This window comes from Pinus tabuliformis, chromosome 1_1, assembly GCF_031772625.1.
Source record: "Pinus tabuliformis cultivar Carrire ecotype Pingquan chromosome 1_1, CPIR1, whole genome shotgun sequence".
NCBI lineage: Eukaryota > Viridiplantae > Streptophyta > Pinopsida > Pinales > Pinaceae > Pinus > Pinus tabuliformis.
In genome coordinates, this window is record NC_142297.1 from 939137876 (window position 1) to 939156652 (window position 18777).

At 38.9% G+C, this 18777-nt stretch overlaps 1 pseudogene; it reads right to left on the reverse strand.

Annotated features, from left to right (window-relative positions):
- Window positions 1-3854: 3854 nt before the first annotated feature.
- Window positions 3855-5175, reverse strand: LOC149217567 (cytochrome P450 782C1 pseudogene; annotated as a pseudogene).
- Window positions 5176-18777: the final 13602 nt, after the last annotated feature.

Below are 18777 nucleotides of genomic sequence, written 5' to 3' on the forward strand. Positions count from 1 at the left end.
TTGTTTTGCTTTTTTAAATTAGGAGGTCGATATTTAGAATTTTCGATATTCTACATATTTATACATCCTTAATTAATTTTTCACTCCACATGAAATAATTGTTTCTAAAAAACAATATTTTTTAACAATGGACATAAAAATAACCATTTTTAACATAAATATAACTAAAAAACTACACGTTTTGATAATTTTTTGCTAGAATTGACATGTCAAAATCACAATTTTTATATGAAAATTTTAACTAAAAATGGTTAAATAATAGTTTTTAATGAATTTCATGTAAAAAAAAATTAATAATCACTTTTTTTTTCAAAAAATAATGAATAACTTAAAAATTAATGCGAAAATCACATATTACAAATATTGAACGTATAACAACCATAATTGAGTGTTTCCATACTTTAGTGATTAATAACTTCATAAATGAAACTAGAAATTGGTGAAGATAAATTGTGAAAACCAAGACTTACCCATTATGATCACTAGTTAAAAATGGTAGCAAGATCTTTGCATCAAAGAGGACACCATCGGGTAAGATTTTGACAAACCTTATTTAATGTAGTTATTAGTCTATATAGACTATGATTCTTTCTGTTTTGATTTGTTAATATATTTGTTTTAAAAGAAAAAAATAAAGATAAATTTAGTACCAAAGATAACAATTTTTAATATAATTGTTTGGGGCGATTCTCAGAATCGCCGGGTGGTGGGGCGATTCTCAGAATCGCCCAGCCACTGCCCCGCCACCACCCGGGTGGTGGTGGGGCGGTGGCTGGGCGATTCTGAGAATCGCCCCACCACCCAACGATTATGAGAATCACTATTATCACCATTTTAAAAGCCAATAATGTTATATGTTGAGACTATTATTATTATTTACATGTATTCTTGTCTGTAGGCATATACTCTATATCCTGGATTGAGTTACTTCTATAGATAGTCTATAGATATGTCAATTGGCTTGTAAAGCGTCTGTTCATGAATATTATTGTAAAGCATTTGAAACCTCAGCACATCAATATTGCTTTCAATCATAAACAATGGACTCTATTATTTGAGTATATTCAACATGATTCTTGGTGATCAATGGTTTATGAATATATGTAGAGCCTCCGATGCCCTGGGTTTTTTAAGAAATACTGGGTGCAATTCAGAATCATGTTATTAGGGGGGCGAGGGCTTCCACCTTGGTGTTAGTTATTTATTGGGTTTGTTGGGCCGATCGAAGCTGGAATTAACAGAAATATCATTCTTGGGGCATGTCATTTCAGGGATTTTTAGGAAGAGCCCAACCAACGTGTGCTGAGAATTAACCCTGGGCTAATTGAAGTAAACTTTCACCAGCATATGGCAAAATCACAATATAATAAACAAAAATATTACTGTAATGATAATTGTCCCTCTTAAGATGATAAGAGGGTCGGCTTTGATTCCTAATATTATTACAGTGATGATTACTGTTAATCTAAATGTTGAGAAGACAGTGAGTTTGTGCTTTATGTGTGCACAGGGAGTGCAACACAAACCTTGAAACAATATATATTGAATATCATTATAATAATTCTTCAGGTTCTATCGCATTGTTTTAAGTGGAAATCACCAAAAAACAAACAAATTAAATTAATGCCATTGAAATTCAAGAGCCCAAAGATTTTCAGGTTCTGTAAACATCCTACCTTTGGTCAAGTCTTGGTGCTATGAACATCACAACTTCGTATTGACCCTTTTAACTGGCAAACAGTTTCAAGCCCTTCCTGTTAGATCCTTACTCCTTCCATTGTTAAATGAGAAATGCAGTCAGATGCATTGAAGCTAATTAGCTTAACACGTTAGAAAATGGCGAGAATTCAGTTAAAGGGGAAATTATGATAATTTAAAGTTAAATTGACATTGTTGAATCTATTTCTGTAATGCTGTATATTCAAAACTATAATTTAAATGATAAAACATTACAATATAAATAGTAATTCAGAAATCATGCAGACAGATTTCAACAAAAAGACCCAGAAAAAACCCTCACTATAGAACGCCCTCACTACAGAACACCATTTCAGAGTAAAACCCTCCAATTCGATGAATTTGGTAATTTTAAGTGGCTTTCTACGAAGTGTTAGTGCAAGATGTTTTAAGCATGTAAGTTAATATCCTCCCGATCTTATATTTTTAATTTTTATCCCGAGGTTTAAGACAACATTTTTGGAGTCTTAGGGCCATTCTCGTCCATGTGACCCTTGACAAGTTCCCTTAAAATTAGAGTCAGGAGCTTACAATCGAACATCTATGTTGGTGTGGTATATTTGTCTGGATACGTCTAGAATGGTGTAAGCAATTAGTTATGTTCAATGATTTTGTTATGTTCCAAGGGTTTGTCTGGCAAATATGTCCCATGGTTTTTAGTCTCTCCAACAGATTGTGTTTTTAACTGTTGAGTTCACTGTTAACTGTGAAGTTTGGAGTCATATCTGAGCTCAAGACCTTTATAAAATTTGTTTTCCCACAAGATTAGTGCGTTTCTGCATTTTACTGTGTTTTTAATTGTTGAGTCCAGACTCCACTGTTAATTGTGAAGTTTGGAGTCATATATGAGCTTCATGACCTTTAGAAAATTTGTTTTCCCACAAGATTACTGTGTCTCTGAATGTTGTCATGTGTCACACATTAGCCCTTCTTTGGAGGATAGAAATCTTAGCACCACTCTAGCTGGAACTCAAGTAATTGTAGAATTTCATGTTTAAGTATGTTATTTACGGTGCCGGGTTTACCTTCATGTTTTTACAATAGATATGTCAATGGATATTGCAAAAAAGTGCCTTTTAGTATGCTTATTTAGAATGTTTATTTACTGTCTTTAAGTACATTGTTTGTTGAGAATGGTTAAGGTAGTGGCTGCAACGGATGATGCATGCAATTTCAATGTTCATTCATCCTAAACAGCTTATCACATGGATAATGGATGCATTTGCCGATTGGTCTTAGAGTAATGTCAAGTGAGTTTGGTTCCAATAAAGAACCATTGTGGTAGCTCTAACTAATTGTTTTTTTAGAGTTTCATATTCAAGACATCGCCATCTCATCAGTTACAGATCTAATTATCCTCTGCGGTTCCCAATGCTGTAATAACTATTGTGTTGGCTAGTACTTTTTTCTGAAGAATTTTATTTCATATGCCTCTGTTTTCAATAGATTTTTTAAATTGGACATAGTTCTGGTTGGCAATACCCTTGGTACCTTTTTATAGTGTGTTAGATATCATACTTGAAATTAGTCTATTGTTAGTAGACAGTTCTTGTATTTTTATCTCTTAAATTATTTTTCCCTCAAGCGAGGCGCATTCGTTGTAGGTGGAAAATATATTGTTTGAAGGCAAGTCATAATATCAAGATGTGATGGTATTTCAGGTTTGGCTTCATTTTATCAACAATAGGACCGTGCCAAAGATAACAATTTTTAATATAATTGTTTGGGGCAATTCTCAGAATCGCCGGGTGGTGGGGCGATTCTCAGAATCGCCCAGCCACCGCCCCGCCACCACCCGGGTGGTGGCGGGGCGATGGCTGGGTGATATTGAGAATCGCCCCACCACCCGGCGATTCTGAGAATCACTATTATCACCGAAAATAAACTTTGCAAGCCTTTCTTTCATATATATGGTTAGGACAAGAGACTGGAGGCTCGTGTGACCCTGAGTAGTGCGGCTAATGGGTGGAAGAAGCATTAGTCTTGCCCAAGTTTGATTTGTGTGGGACTATGAGATCCAATGTTAAATATTTATGTGCATAGAGAGGCTTCTTCAATTCACTGTTAAGATCTGTGTGGAAGAATTGTGGAGAGACTACAAACATTTTATGTCGGGCCTATCTGCTGATATCAAGCAATTGCATTGGAATTCTACCTCGTTCTCCAACTAAAAGTAGACACATACATTCAACCATAGATTTACTCTCGAACGCGTGCACAAGAAGGGCTATAATGTGTTGCATCTTAACATACTCCATGTTCATCGTTGGGTGCTTCCTCCTCCCAGAGGAGAAGGGAAGGAATCTGAAGTCATTCGCACCGATATTTATATTGGTTTTTGATCCGTCCTCAAATCTTTCCGGCCTGAATTCGAAAGGCTCGTCCCACAATTTGGGTCATGTGAAAAACCCCATATGTTGACAAACATAATGATTTTAGAGGGGATTCTGTAGCCTGCAACATCCACAACCTTTTCATTTAAATGGGGATCCGTCAACAGAACCAACGGATGGAGACAAAGAGCTTCCATCACGACGTAATCCAGTTATGGAATCTACCACATGTCATATTCATCCACCAGCCGACCATCGCCCACGACTCTGTCTATTTGTCCTTGCAGTTTTTTCAAAACCCTCTGGTTTTGTATTAGCGCTGCCATTGCCCATTCAATTCTAGTCGTCATAATATCTACATCGAACAATGGCACATCCTGACGCACACAAACATAGATACAAATTGAGCTGTAAATTGTAAATTTTGAAACAAATTGAAGAAACATATCATCATTAATCCCATAAGGTATTTTTCTGAGAGCTATTCTTGGCCTTGGAGGGACAAGAAAATATGCACAAAATCCTTGGTCTCCTCCCTCATACTCCCCTATGATTATTTTTCCAGGTCATGCCTATGGTTGTCTATAATGAGCCTGTACACTCTCTCCAGATTTTTGCTTACTCTTTTGACTCTTCGATCGTAGCCCTGCAAATCCAACCAGTCCAAAAGAGGAACAAGGTCGCTAACAATTAAGGTGTCGATGTTAACCATAACATCTTTCACATCCTCCATGAATGATTCCATTTCCTTAGCTATAGGAGGGTGGGACTGAGTATATTTGCTTCCACATAGCATTCCAGATAAGAAAATGAAACAGGGAGCAATCTCATCCCTGTTGAACAACCTGTCAAAGAAATTTTGTGCTCAAATTTTCAATGTGAAATCCCTAGTACCAACGTATTTGAAATCCAGGGTGTAGATGTATCATTGAATGCAGTTAAATTCATGTATTATCCACCACTTTTCAAGGAGTCAGAGTTGTGGATGCACTCCAAATGAGGAGAGTTGTCAAGTTGCCAAAATATTGAAAGTATTAATGGAACCAACAACGGAGACAGATGGCCCCCATTGGCCATGTCAACCAGCTTGAGCAACATACCCCATTCCTCTATGTTCGCGCCATTGAATGTCATCATCAGTGAAGTCTTTCTCAGAACTAGGTTTTGGTAAGTAGTAATATGCAACTATGGAACTCGACGTTTATATCATGCATGATTTATTGACACTAGCCCACTCCATGAAGAAAGAATGTTTTTGTAGCATGTATCATATAGATTTCTGTTTGAATATCATTCAGATTTTCATAAGGAGTTAAGTCTTCCCTATCATCATGTTCTGGTTTCAAGGGAATTCATGTGACAAATTCAGCTGCAGTGACGGATAACAGAATCCCTATTGTAAAAACTCATGGAATGCACTACCAAATAAGATAGTTGAACTCTGTCTGTGTAAGGTGAAGCATAACTTTGATTCAATGTAGTTTAACTTTTTCCGACTAAGTTGATGTATGAGTTTTTCTTTGATGTGTAATCGTTATGCCTAGTATTGTATCTTATGTATAAAACAAGTGCTGAGACTGCGGTAGTCCCTGCCGCGCAAGTCAAAGGAGAAATTGGAGAAATTGGGGCAGTAATAATGCATTGATAGCAGCGGTAGTCCCTCGGCCAAATTCTGCCGGTAGAAAGCTAAATAGTTAAAAATTGTCAAGGTTTTTATAAAAGGTCGTGATCATCCTTGAAAGTAAATCAACTTATTGTTTCTGCTTGTAACTAGAATAGTTAAAAATTTCCAATGGGTTTCCTGTGTCCTAACCATATATATGAAAGAAAGTCTTGCAAAGTTTATTTTCGGTGATAATAGTGATGCTCAGAATCGCCGGGTGGTGGGGCGATTCTCAGAATCGCCCAGCCACAGCCCCGCCACCACCCAGGTGGTGCCGGGGCGGTGGCTGGGCGATTCTGAGAATCGCCCCACCACCCAGCGATTCTGAGAATCACTATTTTCACCATTTTAAATGCCGATAATGTTATATGTTGAGACTGTTATTATTATTTATATGTATTCTTGTCTGTAGGCATATACTCTATATCGTGGATTGAGTTACTTCTATGGATAGTCTATAGATATGTTTATTGGCTTGTAAAGCCTCTGTTCCTGCACCAACCATGGGAAGAGCAGAAAATGAAGCTTCTTCTTCTCACTATCACCGTCCATCTGGATGGAAGATATATGTAATTTGGGTGGTTATCTCTGATTTCTGCGTTGAATTTATAGATGAAAATAGCGGCTTTCTTTTTAACAGTGGATAGAGAATACTCAGTCAGGGCGGCAGATAGGAAAAGAAAAGAAGTGATATGCTCTGCATTTTGCATTAAAGACAAAAGTTGCATTCAAACCTGAGATGTTAAGATTGATACCATTGTAAACCCATGAAGTGTGACTGCGTTTTTCTTTTTCTAATACTTTTCTGTCTTCTAAAATATCATTTAAAATAGGTTAAATATTTTATAAAAAAATTATAATTTTTTTACATATATATGGGGGTTGATTAGCTTTTTCATGGGATAACTCCAAAAGGGAAATCGGAAGAGCAACCTAGCGGTGTGTCTTAGTCAGATTTCCATTGCAGATTTTAGTGAAGCTTCTGCTGAGAGGGAGGTTAGCAATATGATGGTGTTTAAATAAAATACTATATCTCCAAGAAAATTACATTCTCCAAAACTCTTGTTTTGCCATCATATAACATTTTACATGCATAAATCTAAGGGTTACACCTTGTTTAACCACTATATTGTATTTTATAAAACATATTCACACTATATTTTATTAGATGTACCTTATTTTCTTCCCAGTGGTTATACCTTGTTTCTTTCAATAGCCCTTGCAATTATTTCATAAAAAGTAGTTGTAGTAAATTTATATAGCAACATTGTAGCCCTAGTAATAGATTTATTTTCTACAAATAGTATATTTGTTGAATTGAATTTTTTCAGACATAAAAAACTAGTTTTATCATTGTAAGAATTTTTAATTGTTAAATTGATTTTAAACTATTGTACATATTAGTATTAACTGTTGACTAGTTTAATTGAGCCAATTATAGTATGTAATTACCTCTATATCACTTGTTAATAATTGGTAATTGTTAATAATTGGTAAATTCACTTAGAGACCAGTAAACGTGAAATGAATAGCCAAATTGAAAGCTCATGACATAACATTGATATATAAAGTAGATTCTATATAAGAGATTGTAGGAGCTTGTCACGTGCAATAGATTTGGATTATTGATCCGACCATTAATTCAATGGATGGTGTTTAACATGAAGAGATTGAAATATGTTACTCATGAAGTAGATGGTGGGATTGAAACAAAAAAAAACATAAGAGCAATAGCAAGTTTTATTTTCCTCTTTATTCATGGTTCCATAAGGGTTTGACCATGGTGAAAAGTTTTATCATTACCCTTTCCATATGGTTCCATTTAAGGCTTTAAATTAGATTGTGGTTACACATGGAGATGCCAGTTTTATTTATACCCTCTCTTTATGTTTCAATATAAGGCCTGATCCATTTTAAATAAGAATTGTGTTTTTATTTATACCATATTTTATGGATATATCAAAGGTTTTTTCATTTTAAAGAAAAGTGAAGTCCTATGGATATGGCAAATTTTGTTAATACCTTTTTTTTCCATGTTCATTTCTTTTTTCATGTTTTTTTAGATTGAATTCTAATTATATTTTAAAAAATAGTATAATTTAGTAAACATGAAGAGGAGTATTAGTTTTATAAGACTCATAATTGTTAAGGTGATTATATGAATAATTATTATATCTAATAGTTGGATTTGGTTTACGGAATTAGGAAAAATGTTGTTATACTGCTAGAGGTCAAAGGCCCCGAGGAATTCGGCAAAATGTTGTACATCTCTAAAGTATGTTGTAAAATGTTGTTATGTCCCTAAAGTATGAGCCTCTCTACAATTTAGTTTGAGAATTTAGTATGGGGTCAATGTATAAGTGTTAGATGGTTAAATGTTAGATATGTAAGAGATGTGAATATCTTTTAAAAGTTAGGCTCATAAGTATACATGGTTAAATGTTAGATATGTAAGAGTTAAATATGTGAATATCTTTTAAAAGTTAGGCTCATAAGTATACCTTATTTTCTTCCCAGTGGTTATACCTTGTTTCTTTCAATAGCCCTTGCAATTATTTCATAAAAAGTAGTTGTAGTAAATTTATATAGCAACATTGTAGCCCTAGTAATAGATTTATTTTCTACAAATAGTATATTTGTTGAATTGAATTTTTGCAGACATAAAAAACTAGTTTTATCATTGTAAGAATTTTTAATTGTTAAATTGATTTTAAACTATTGTACATATTAGTATTAACTGTTGACTAGTTTAATTGAGCCAATTATAGTATGTAATTACCTCTATATCACTTGTTAATAATTGGTAATTGTTAATAATTGGTAAATTCACTTAGAGACCAGTAAACGTGAAATGAATAGCCAAATTGAAAGCTCATGAAACAACATTGATATATACAGTAGATTCTATATAAGAGATTGTAGGAGCTTGTCACGTGCAATAGATTTGGATTATTGATCCGACCATTAATTCAATGGATGGTGTTTGACATGAAGAGATTGAAATATGTTACTCATGAAGTAGATGGTGGGATTGAAACAAAAAAAAACATAGCACCGTTGATGTTGATGTTATGGTTGAGAACATGTTGAATTTATACTTAGAAAAGAAAAATGATATTCTACCAAAAACATTAATGTGTTTTTTTCCTCATAAACAACTTTGTTTGGCACATAAAAATTTGGTTTTACTAGCATTTTTTTAAAAGTTTGAAAATTGACCCCTAAAAAAAATTCATCGTTCCAGTATCATCACTTTTTCGTTTGAAGCTATATTTTGCACAATAATTTCGTAGTAAATTTCGTAGTCATTGCCATTTTTAAAACATGTTCAAAATTGACCCCTAAAAAATAAAATCATCGTTCTAGTATACACACTTTTCATTTTTAGCACTGTTTTTGATGTTTTTTCGGGGTTTTTTGGCCATAGTTCCTGTTTTGAGTTTATAGTTCCCGTTTCAAAGTTTACATTGTTTTCCTTTTTGTGTCTCTACAATTCCTATCTTTGGCACTCATCGAAACAGGAAAATCTTCCTCCGGCCTTACTATCCCTGCCCCTCTCTCACTGCTTTGAGCTCACTAGCTCTCTCTCTGGCAACTCATAGCTACTACTCTGGAGTTTGATTTGCTAGTGAAATCAAACCGTGGGTGGCTCAAGTGTGTTCTCTAACCCCCATCGAGTTTCTTCTTATAATATCTTGTTGAGACATCAACCACTAATATTAAAACATAATTGATGGCTAAGATTAACTAGACCTTGATCCATGTCTTCTTCTAGAAGATTCTCACCATGAATTAATTAATACCCTTTAATTAATCATATTTCCTAAGTTTAGACTTAGGAAACATTAAAAAATTGATTAATTATTTTAATTAAGTTGTCTCTAAGTGGAATTTCCAAAAACGATTTCTGGGTTTTGGAGAATACATGTATTCTACCCTCTCCACCAAATTTTGTGGCTAGAGCACATTTGATGCTACAAAAACTAACACCCCCTCTTAGCGAGGAATGTGTTCTAGTGCTACAACCCATTGAAGCAACACCTTGTCTTTGCACCACCTCCTCTCACATTGTTGATGTCTGGCTACTCCTTCCCACCAACTACTATGCAACTCTGATATGTGTTGCATATGTGTTGCCACTAGTCCTACTGAATTGGTGCCAACACTGCATCTACACTGCAACTCCCTTTCCATCTGTTGCTACTGCAACTACAACTAAAAAGCATCCAAAATACTAAATCAACTATGATAAGTATGATGCATATGTCACTTGAGTCCTGACTAATGCTAGAATGTGTGTTGTCATTGAAGCCTCTACTCTGTGACAACTGCACTGCTTCCAACTATGCATTGCATTGTCCAATATCTGACCGCTACTAGCCACTACATCTGTCACTCTAGAATTTGACTGCACCATTTGCCACTGATCCATCCTGCTACTACATGTTATGGGCTCCCGTAGCGAGGTATTGATTCATGAGGTGGACCTCCTCAAGAATACTGCCCAACCTGTAGCTCTTTGGTTATACAAAAACAAATCACCCCACCTCACTCTTGGAGGTATATTGGTGATCATGGAAAAATCTTCCTGCAATATGGAGGAAAAAGTTTCAATCTCTGCAGATGCAGCCTACTTATCCTACTTATCCTCTTTATCCTTCTTTCTAAGAGGACATTGAGTGTTGTAGTGACCAATTTCACCACATATGAAGCATTTGACCTTGGAAATGTCCTTCTTCCTCTTGTTACTACTCCTACTTCCCCTTTGATGCGAGGGCCACATTTTCCTCTTCCTTCACTTACTTCGTTCCACTGCTACTATTAATTTCACTAATGGTGCTCTTCACCAAATCTTGCCTCATATCCTCTTATTGCATATCAGCCTACATTCGATCCCAATCAGGAAACTTTTCTCTCCCCTAAATACTCTGGATGAAGACCTTCCAGTCTTTGGAAACGTTGTTTAGAGCTAACATCACTAATTTTGTAGGCTAGGGCACTGATCCTACTGCAGACAACTAGTCTCAAACATCCTGAAGCCTAGTGATGAAGGGGTCTATGTACTCCCCTTTCTGCATCCTAGTGCATCTCATCTTCTCCTCAAGATACATCTCCCAATACTCGGAAGATCCCTCGTATAGTGTGGCAAGAGATTCCCACATCTGTCAGGTAGTATCTTTGCCAACTATGTGAGACACCACATGATCTCGAACCCCGTCGAGAATCAACCTCTTTTCTTTCGCCATCTCCTTCTTGTAGGCCTTTAGCGGAACTTCATCTATGGGTACAACTACCACCTATTGATCTAGGCTTTGCGTTCATACTCATCTAGAAGACATGAAATTATTACCTTTCAAATCACATATTTGGAGGCTCCCTCCCACTGATATTGATCTCTCAACCCTATTGATGCCAGATCTGCAAAAATTCAAATTCCTCCTCTTCTCCTTTGCGCATGCTTGGCTTTACACACTTCCTACTGGAGTGGGAAAATCTTCTCACAACTACTACTTCTTTGCTAGAAAAAAATGAACTTCTAGACTAGAAGTTCCCTGAGAAAAGAATTCCCTAAGTGTGTGCTCTTCCTTCCTCCTGACGTTATTTTGCGCTAGCAAACTGTTGCAAAATAACTGCGTCCTAGCTGAAGATCTCCTCTGCAAGGAAAATATTGGTGCTCCCTCTACCTTTGGTAATCTTTGATCTGGAAAATTTATTCTCCATCGACTCTCTTAGAGAATTAAATTTTCCTCAAAAATTGACCTTCCTCACCAAGGGGCTGCACTGCCTCTGAGGATTTCAAACTACAGATTTTCAAAATTCCTCTTCCCTTCTAATACTGAGTTGTCTGGCTTCTATCTGTGCTCGGATATCATGTGAAAATTTAGCAAACCCTAAATCCTACTACAACAACTAATTAATTTTATTCTATTTGTTAAATAAACTGAACAAATTATTTACTTTGTTCTATGGTAAATATCGAAACTAATACATTGCAGCCTTCACAAAATAAAAATGCAGAAGAAATAAAAATGTTGGAAGAATAAATGCACACATGCAAATACATAGTTATTTTTGGACTAAGTCCCTGGAAAAAACCAAATCGGGAAAACCGGTGCAATAACTAAGGGTTTTAAAATTATGCAGTAGTAAATCTGAGTACAAAAATATGGATGCTCAAATCTAGCAATCCATACAAATAAATGACTGACAGAAAGTCTAGTGAGAAAAATCTCACTCCCATTAGTGATCTGACACTGACCTTGACTCAAGATGAGCTTCTCTCTACTGCCTTTATGCAGTCCCTATATGAGCCTACGCAGTACTGTGTCCCACAACTTGAAACTTCTTCTCTTTCGCTATGTGATTAGTTGTTGTTGTTGGCTTGAAGGGGCCTGACCCAAGTTCAAAGTTATTTAGCCAAATAGATCCCTGTACTATTGGCCCTTTTGGCAACAGCCCATAGAGCGCGGATTGAGTTCTCACCCGAAGCTGTATGGGGGGATGCTGGAACCAAGTTTCCGCACCCTTGAGATGTCTAAGGGGTCGATTTAGTCCAACTTTGAATACCTTTGCATAGGTCACTTCACGCACTTTCCTGACCTCTCAGGCCTTCGCACTCTGTTATACTCGCCTTTGCACAGCCCTAACTAGGGGCTGAGGAGATTTCACGATGTTAAAGCAGCGATCTCCATTATTTCCCCAAGTTACACCACAGATCTTACTTATCTTCTTATAATAGTTAGTTATCTTTGCGTAAATAGATACTTTATCTTATATTCACTTATTCAACACATTCATATAAGTTTGCGTAGCAAATAAACAGTAAACTTGCAATTCATACTCGATATACTTCAATGCATAAAAAAGGAAAAGATACACAGAAATAATGCAAAACTTCTCTCTATTAACTTCAATCGGTTACAGACTCAACCTGCCCTGTGCACTCAGCTGCAAAGCCTTCTCCTACTCTACTACCCAAAGACACAACTCGACGCTTCAACTAAGACTCAATTCATCATCATTAGATCTTACAAACTTCTTCCATTTTTGATGTCTCTTTACACTTAGAGCCTCGCTCCATTTATACAATCCCATGGTTCGCGAACCATGGGTAGAACTCTCAAGCCGACATTACATTACAAAAGTAAGGGTGGACAACCCTATGACTCAATTACAACTTCACGCTCTGCGCCCACAATTCGTAGAGTCTTTACATCGGACTTAGTCAAAACATGGGCTTTAAGCCCCAAAACTTGCCTTGGGGGATCCCGGACCGAACAGGCCCCCAACACAAACATCGTGACTCACCCTCGAGTAACTCTGTTAGTGCGAAGATCTTCGTGCGGAGACCTTCCAAGTCTGCTTAGACTGTTGCAAGGTTGGCAACACACTTAGCGACTACCTATTGTATCTCTTGGATGCGTTGTTCAGAGACCTTGGTATATGAACTGCTTCCTTGTATCTGCTTCTGTGTTCCTTGCATTTGTTTATAGTCCCACGCCTCCTTTTAGCTACCTAGAGTGCTAAGACTATGCTTCTATCGGCTAGTTAGATAGATGGGCCACTTGTGTATGGCTTCAACCAACTACCATTCACTTTTCCTAGGAAAGGTTCTCCATTTAGCTTTACCAACTACACCGCGCCTCCGTCTGTGACCTCCTTAATAACATACGGTCCCAACCAATGCATTCTAAATTTTCCCAGGAATTTATCAAACTTACTATCATATAGTAACACCAAATCGTTCACCTTGAAGGTGCGCAACTTAATATGTCTATTGTGCTAGGCCTTTTTGCGCTTCTTTTGTACCTACTAATGGAATCTAGCTAGAAACTGTTCTTCTTCTAGTTCCTCCAAATGCGCGAGCCTCTCCTCCAGGGCTCCGTGGTCCGTCATACCTGTGAGCACTGCTATGCATAGACTAGGCACAATATACTCCATTGGCATTATGGCTTCCACTCCATACACCAGTCGGAAAGGTGTCTGTCCCGTCACTTTCTTGCACGTCGTCCTATAAGCCCATAATAATGCAGGTACGAGTAGGTCCCAATCACTTCGATGTGCATTATATACCTTATTCAGTGCTTCGTACACTTCATTAAATGCTTCTTTGTGGGTAACCTTTTGTGCACTCGTAATTTCCACATTCTATTGTTCCAATTTGAGGAGACATTCATGCATTCCCCCCCCCCCCCCCCCCCCCCCACACAACACATGCTTATTGACCGTATTCCCCAATGCAAAGTTCATGTGCATACGTGTAGGTTGTTCACCATATGCCTGTACCCACCTAGACAGATGTGCATGCGAACCATCCCATACATTGTATTTATATGTTAGTCGCATCTTAGGCTTCCCAAAATGCATGCACATCATTCTCCTACATTTGTGCCAGTCCTCAAATATTCCTTGGTGCGTACCCCACCACCTCGGGGCGTAGCGTGGAATACCCACTTCAAAGCCTAGAAACATTGCGTTTCCACCACCTCCCTTTAAAATATGCCCAAGAAAGCATCTACCTCACCTAATCCATCATAAGTAGGAAGATCTCTCACTTCTGTCGATATGCAATGCAACGATATTGTCATCATGTTATAGTCCAACATGGTTACCTCGTGTAACTGGTTTTGCCATCTCTCTATCTCTTCATCCAAATCTGACGTATAGGAGCTTTCGAGCTCCCATTAGATTCATCCATCCGTGGTGGGATTTACCCAGTCTTGCTCTCACACGGTTATCTTGTAAATGCAGTCCAAATCATTGTCGCTTTCATAGTCGCGCATCGGCTCTATGTAGCGCGATACTTCCGTGGGGTCCAATGGTACGATTGCGCATAGAGACTTTTTCTCAAAAATCATCTTGTGCTTCTTCAGATTAATCACCCCGTTCATGTCAATGGCCCAATTGGTTCCTAAGAGCGTGGGGTAAGGATTGTTGTCATCAACAATCTTTATCACTTCAAAGTCTACTAGTGCGCTCGCCCCTTCAATATCCACGATGATTCCCTGCAATCTCCCCATAGGTATTATCTTTTGTTGGTTCACCATTCATAGCTGGATAGCAGACCATTGCAGCATAGGTCTTCCCATGCGCTCCCATGTTTGCTTCGGCATAATGTTCACATCCGATCCTAAGTCCAATCTGCATGGTCAACCTCATTTCTCTTTCCATCCTCGTTGCATGCTTTCCAATCTTCCAGACTACACACAGCTCTCCTAGCGTAGTCCCAACGCATCTGTTAATGAGTTCCTCTAATCTCTTTACAGCCTTGCTGTCGCACAGTAGCTTCATGCATGTTTCTAGGAATGTCGTAAGCATAGATGGGTCCATTTCTGGCTCTGATCTATCTTTTCTTCCTGAAGTGGAGGCATCAGCGAAGCTCTTCTTAGCTTCCATGAAGGTTTCCTTAGCACACTCCAAATCAAAATCTGCTTCTTTCATCAGAGCCTTGTGAACCCAAGTACTATCTTTGGGTTGTTTTCCTTTATCATCTCCCTTCATAATTCCACTTAGGAGCACAATTTTCACATATGGATCTTCCTCATGCGGCTCAGACCTCATCATCTGTAGGTTCTGAGTTGGGGGAGGTTGTAGCGCTCCCTTGTCATGCATCCTAGCTATCAGCGTAGGACAATCCTTCGTCTCATGATCAAACAAGGTACAATACAGACATGATGGATGCGTTGGATTCGTACAATCATGGGCATAATGTCCTGGCCCTCTGCAATTGTAACATATCAGCTATCTGCGACCTCTTCCAGGTCCTCCTCCACCTCGGCCTCGGCCACGCCCTTGAAATCCGGTTCGCGCCACTCCTACGTTCTAGTTGAGGGGCTGCGTTTTGTCCTGAACCCTGTAGGTGGGAGTTCTATCCATCATTAGCTCATAGCTTCTACAAGTGCACTCATTGTGTCCAACTGATCTACAAAAATTATAGAACAACTATTGCAAATTCTGCGTGTACTTCTGTAATAAATGGCAGTTGTCCATAGCATACTTTCCTCCTATTTGACAAATTGCGCGCCACAAAGCAGGCGTCGCACTAGGTCCTGCTTGTGCCTCTGGCCTTAACGGCATTGGTCCTCCTCCTGTGAGGTAATTCACGAACACTAGGAAGTGGTCCTTGTCATGACCCTAACCCTTACATTTAACACACCATACCTCTTCGCACACTTCTGGTCGGGCTGTCCTGTCCTGTTTCAGACTCTGCATCTCAAGGCATAAGTTTTTCAACTATGCGTGGATATGTCGAACTCCTAGGTTAGGATCCTGTATCAGGGTCTCATGCAGCCTCATCACGATCTCCAAGGTCTCTACCTGATTTTTTAACCTCTGTTGTGACAACGCGTTCCTCAAATGTGACGTTAGCAATGCTACAAACTATTTGCAGTGTTGTCCATCCATCAAAGTCATATTACCTTCAAAAATTGTGCACTTCAGTCTCCGATCAAACTCCCAATGAGTATCACCTGGTAGCATTCTGATTGTTGGCTTATATGGGCCTAACCCAGGTTCAGAAGAATTATTTAGCCAAGCAAATCCCGCAACTACCAGCCCTTTCGGCAATAGTCTGCGGAGCGCAAACTAAGGTCTCACACGAGGTAGAAGGGGAGGGTGCTGGAACCAGGTTTTTGCACCCTTGCGATGTCTGGATGTGGTCTAGAGGTATCATGCGCTGCTCTATATTTGCACAGATCTGGACCCAGAATGAGTTTAACTTTCTATGATCACATTGTTTACAGATCTAATATATTTGATGAAGTATAGTAACTTAGATCTACTTAGAAGGGTGTTTAAGCAAACATCTAACATATTTAACTTGTTCACGCACTTAGAATAAACTTATATTCACATATATCTATAACATAAGAATATGTGCATAGATGAAATAGTTATATCAACCATTCATACAGTCAGTTTTGTGATAACTCAAATTGTAACACAAAATTTGCAGAAGAAACTTATATTTATTTCCACTTATCACCAATACATCCAGATCCGCCCTATGCACTCAGCTGCAGGGGTCTGCGCACATAGCTGTAGACTCTTCCAAGCCTCTGTGCACATAGTTGTAGAGCCTTTATCCACTACCCAAACTCCTGACTCGGACTTACAGACGCTTTTAGAGTGCTTCCCTCAAAAACCCATTACCTTTCAGATCCAAAACCATACCCCAAAAGAACTGCCTTTCCCTCATAGAGCTGCGCTTTATTTATACCTTCCTATGGTCCGCAGACCGACTTACTTCCTATTATTTTATATTATTTCTTGGGCGGACAACCCTTTGACTCGACCTTTTACATTTCGCGCTCCACATATTTAAGAGGTTTACAATATTTTTATCCTACTTTCTAGGCTATCAGACCCAAAACTGTTACACAGGACATCCACTACCCAACAGTCCCCCAACACAATCATCGTGACTCGTCCCAAGTCACTCGTGGGTGTGAAGAGACGCGCTGCCATGGCTTCGTGGTTCACCTGCCTCTGAGTGACACTCGTCATTCTACTGCTTCTTCGTTGTCTCTTACAATGCCTTGTCCGGCTCTTGCTTCGTTGTTTCTCCCAATTCTTGCAACCAATAATGCTCATTCTGCTCTGCTCGGTTAACACAGAACACCCCCTCTTAGGATTTTAGCTCTACCAAGGAAGTCGTATACATGACCTCCTTGTACCACTGCAGCCATTGTCGGCCTTCGTATCTACTCTTCACACTGTCTGTGGCAGCTTGTGTTGCAATTTTGCAAGACCTGTGCTACTGTCCGTGAGATCCCAATCCTCAAGGTCCGTCAAAGACGACTTGTTAACTTTGTTTCTACTCGTGGTGTCCATCTTTCCATCCCTTCTCTGTGTTTTTGTAGTTTGCCGGCCTGCCCCTCGGCGGGGCGATGGCATCCGGACCAATTCTACTTTGTGTCTCCTCTTTTCCAGTACATCCCCTACTGTTGATGTTGCAGTCTGCGGGACACTCGTAGCTGTCAACACCATGCTCCGTAGAGAGTCCTACTGCTTCAACGGCCATATCACCACCCTCGGGCTTATTCCTTGTGCAGAGATAATGAATAGCTCCATATCGATACTTAGCATATGTTTTCCAAAAGTTTAGTTCACCTAGTGGATGCTCCTCGGTGATTTATATGCAACTCGAATTTCAATTTCACTAATTCCCGACTATTCTAGTGTCCCCGTGTGAAATCTGAGGTAGCTCGTTCCATATTTGGCTCGTACTCCTTCTCTTAATTGTATGCCGCCCACTCCCTTTCGCCATAATGCAGACATCTTGTCATGAATAGTGACATGAATGGTAACCTTTTCTCATAGAAATGCAATAGCGTACTTTGGACTACATGAACTCGATCTTGGTGATGGGCCAGATCGACGCGTATCCTGGCACTCACGCTGCTTTCCCCCAGACTGCTTTACCGTCCCGCACTCTCTTTCAACTAGCTGGAGTGGTGAGACTGTCCTACGAACGGTTAGTCAAGCTGTCGACCCGCTCATATAGAGCTTCAGGCGACTGCCATTCACTCGACCTGGGAAGGAGTCTCCATTGAGTTTGGCAAGCTGAACCGCAACCGCATTGGTAACTTCTTTGACGACATAGGGTCCCAACCAATGCATTCAGAGTTTGCCAGGGAATTTCTCGAACTTACTATCGTATAGCAATACTAGATCATTCTCCTTGAAGGTGCGCACCTTGATATGACAATCATGCCACGCTTTCTCGCGTTGTTTCTATACATGCTGATGGAATCCAACCAAAAACCATTCCTCCTCCAGTTCCTCTAACTGCACGAGCCTTTCCTCCAAAGCCCTATGGCTTGCCATACCTGTGATTGCCATGATCCACAAACTAGGTACAATATATTCCATAGGCATAACGACCTCCTTGCCATAGACTAACCAAAAAGGTGTTTGGCCCGTCAACTTATTGCACGTGGTTCGGTATGCCCATAGCACAGCAAGGATGCACAAATCCCAGTCATTTCATTGTGCATTACAGACCTTGGTCAATGCAGTCTCCAAGATTTTGTTGAATGCCTC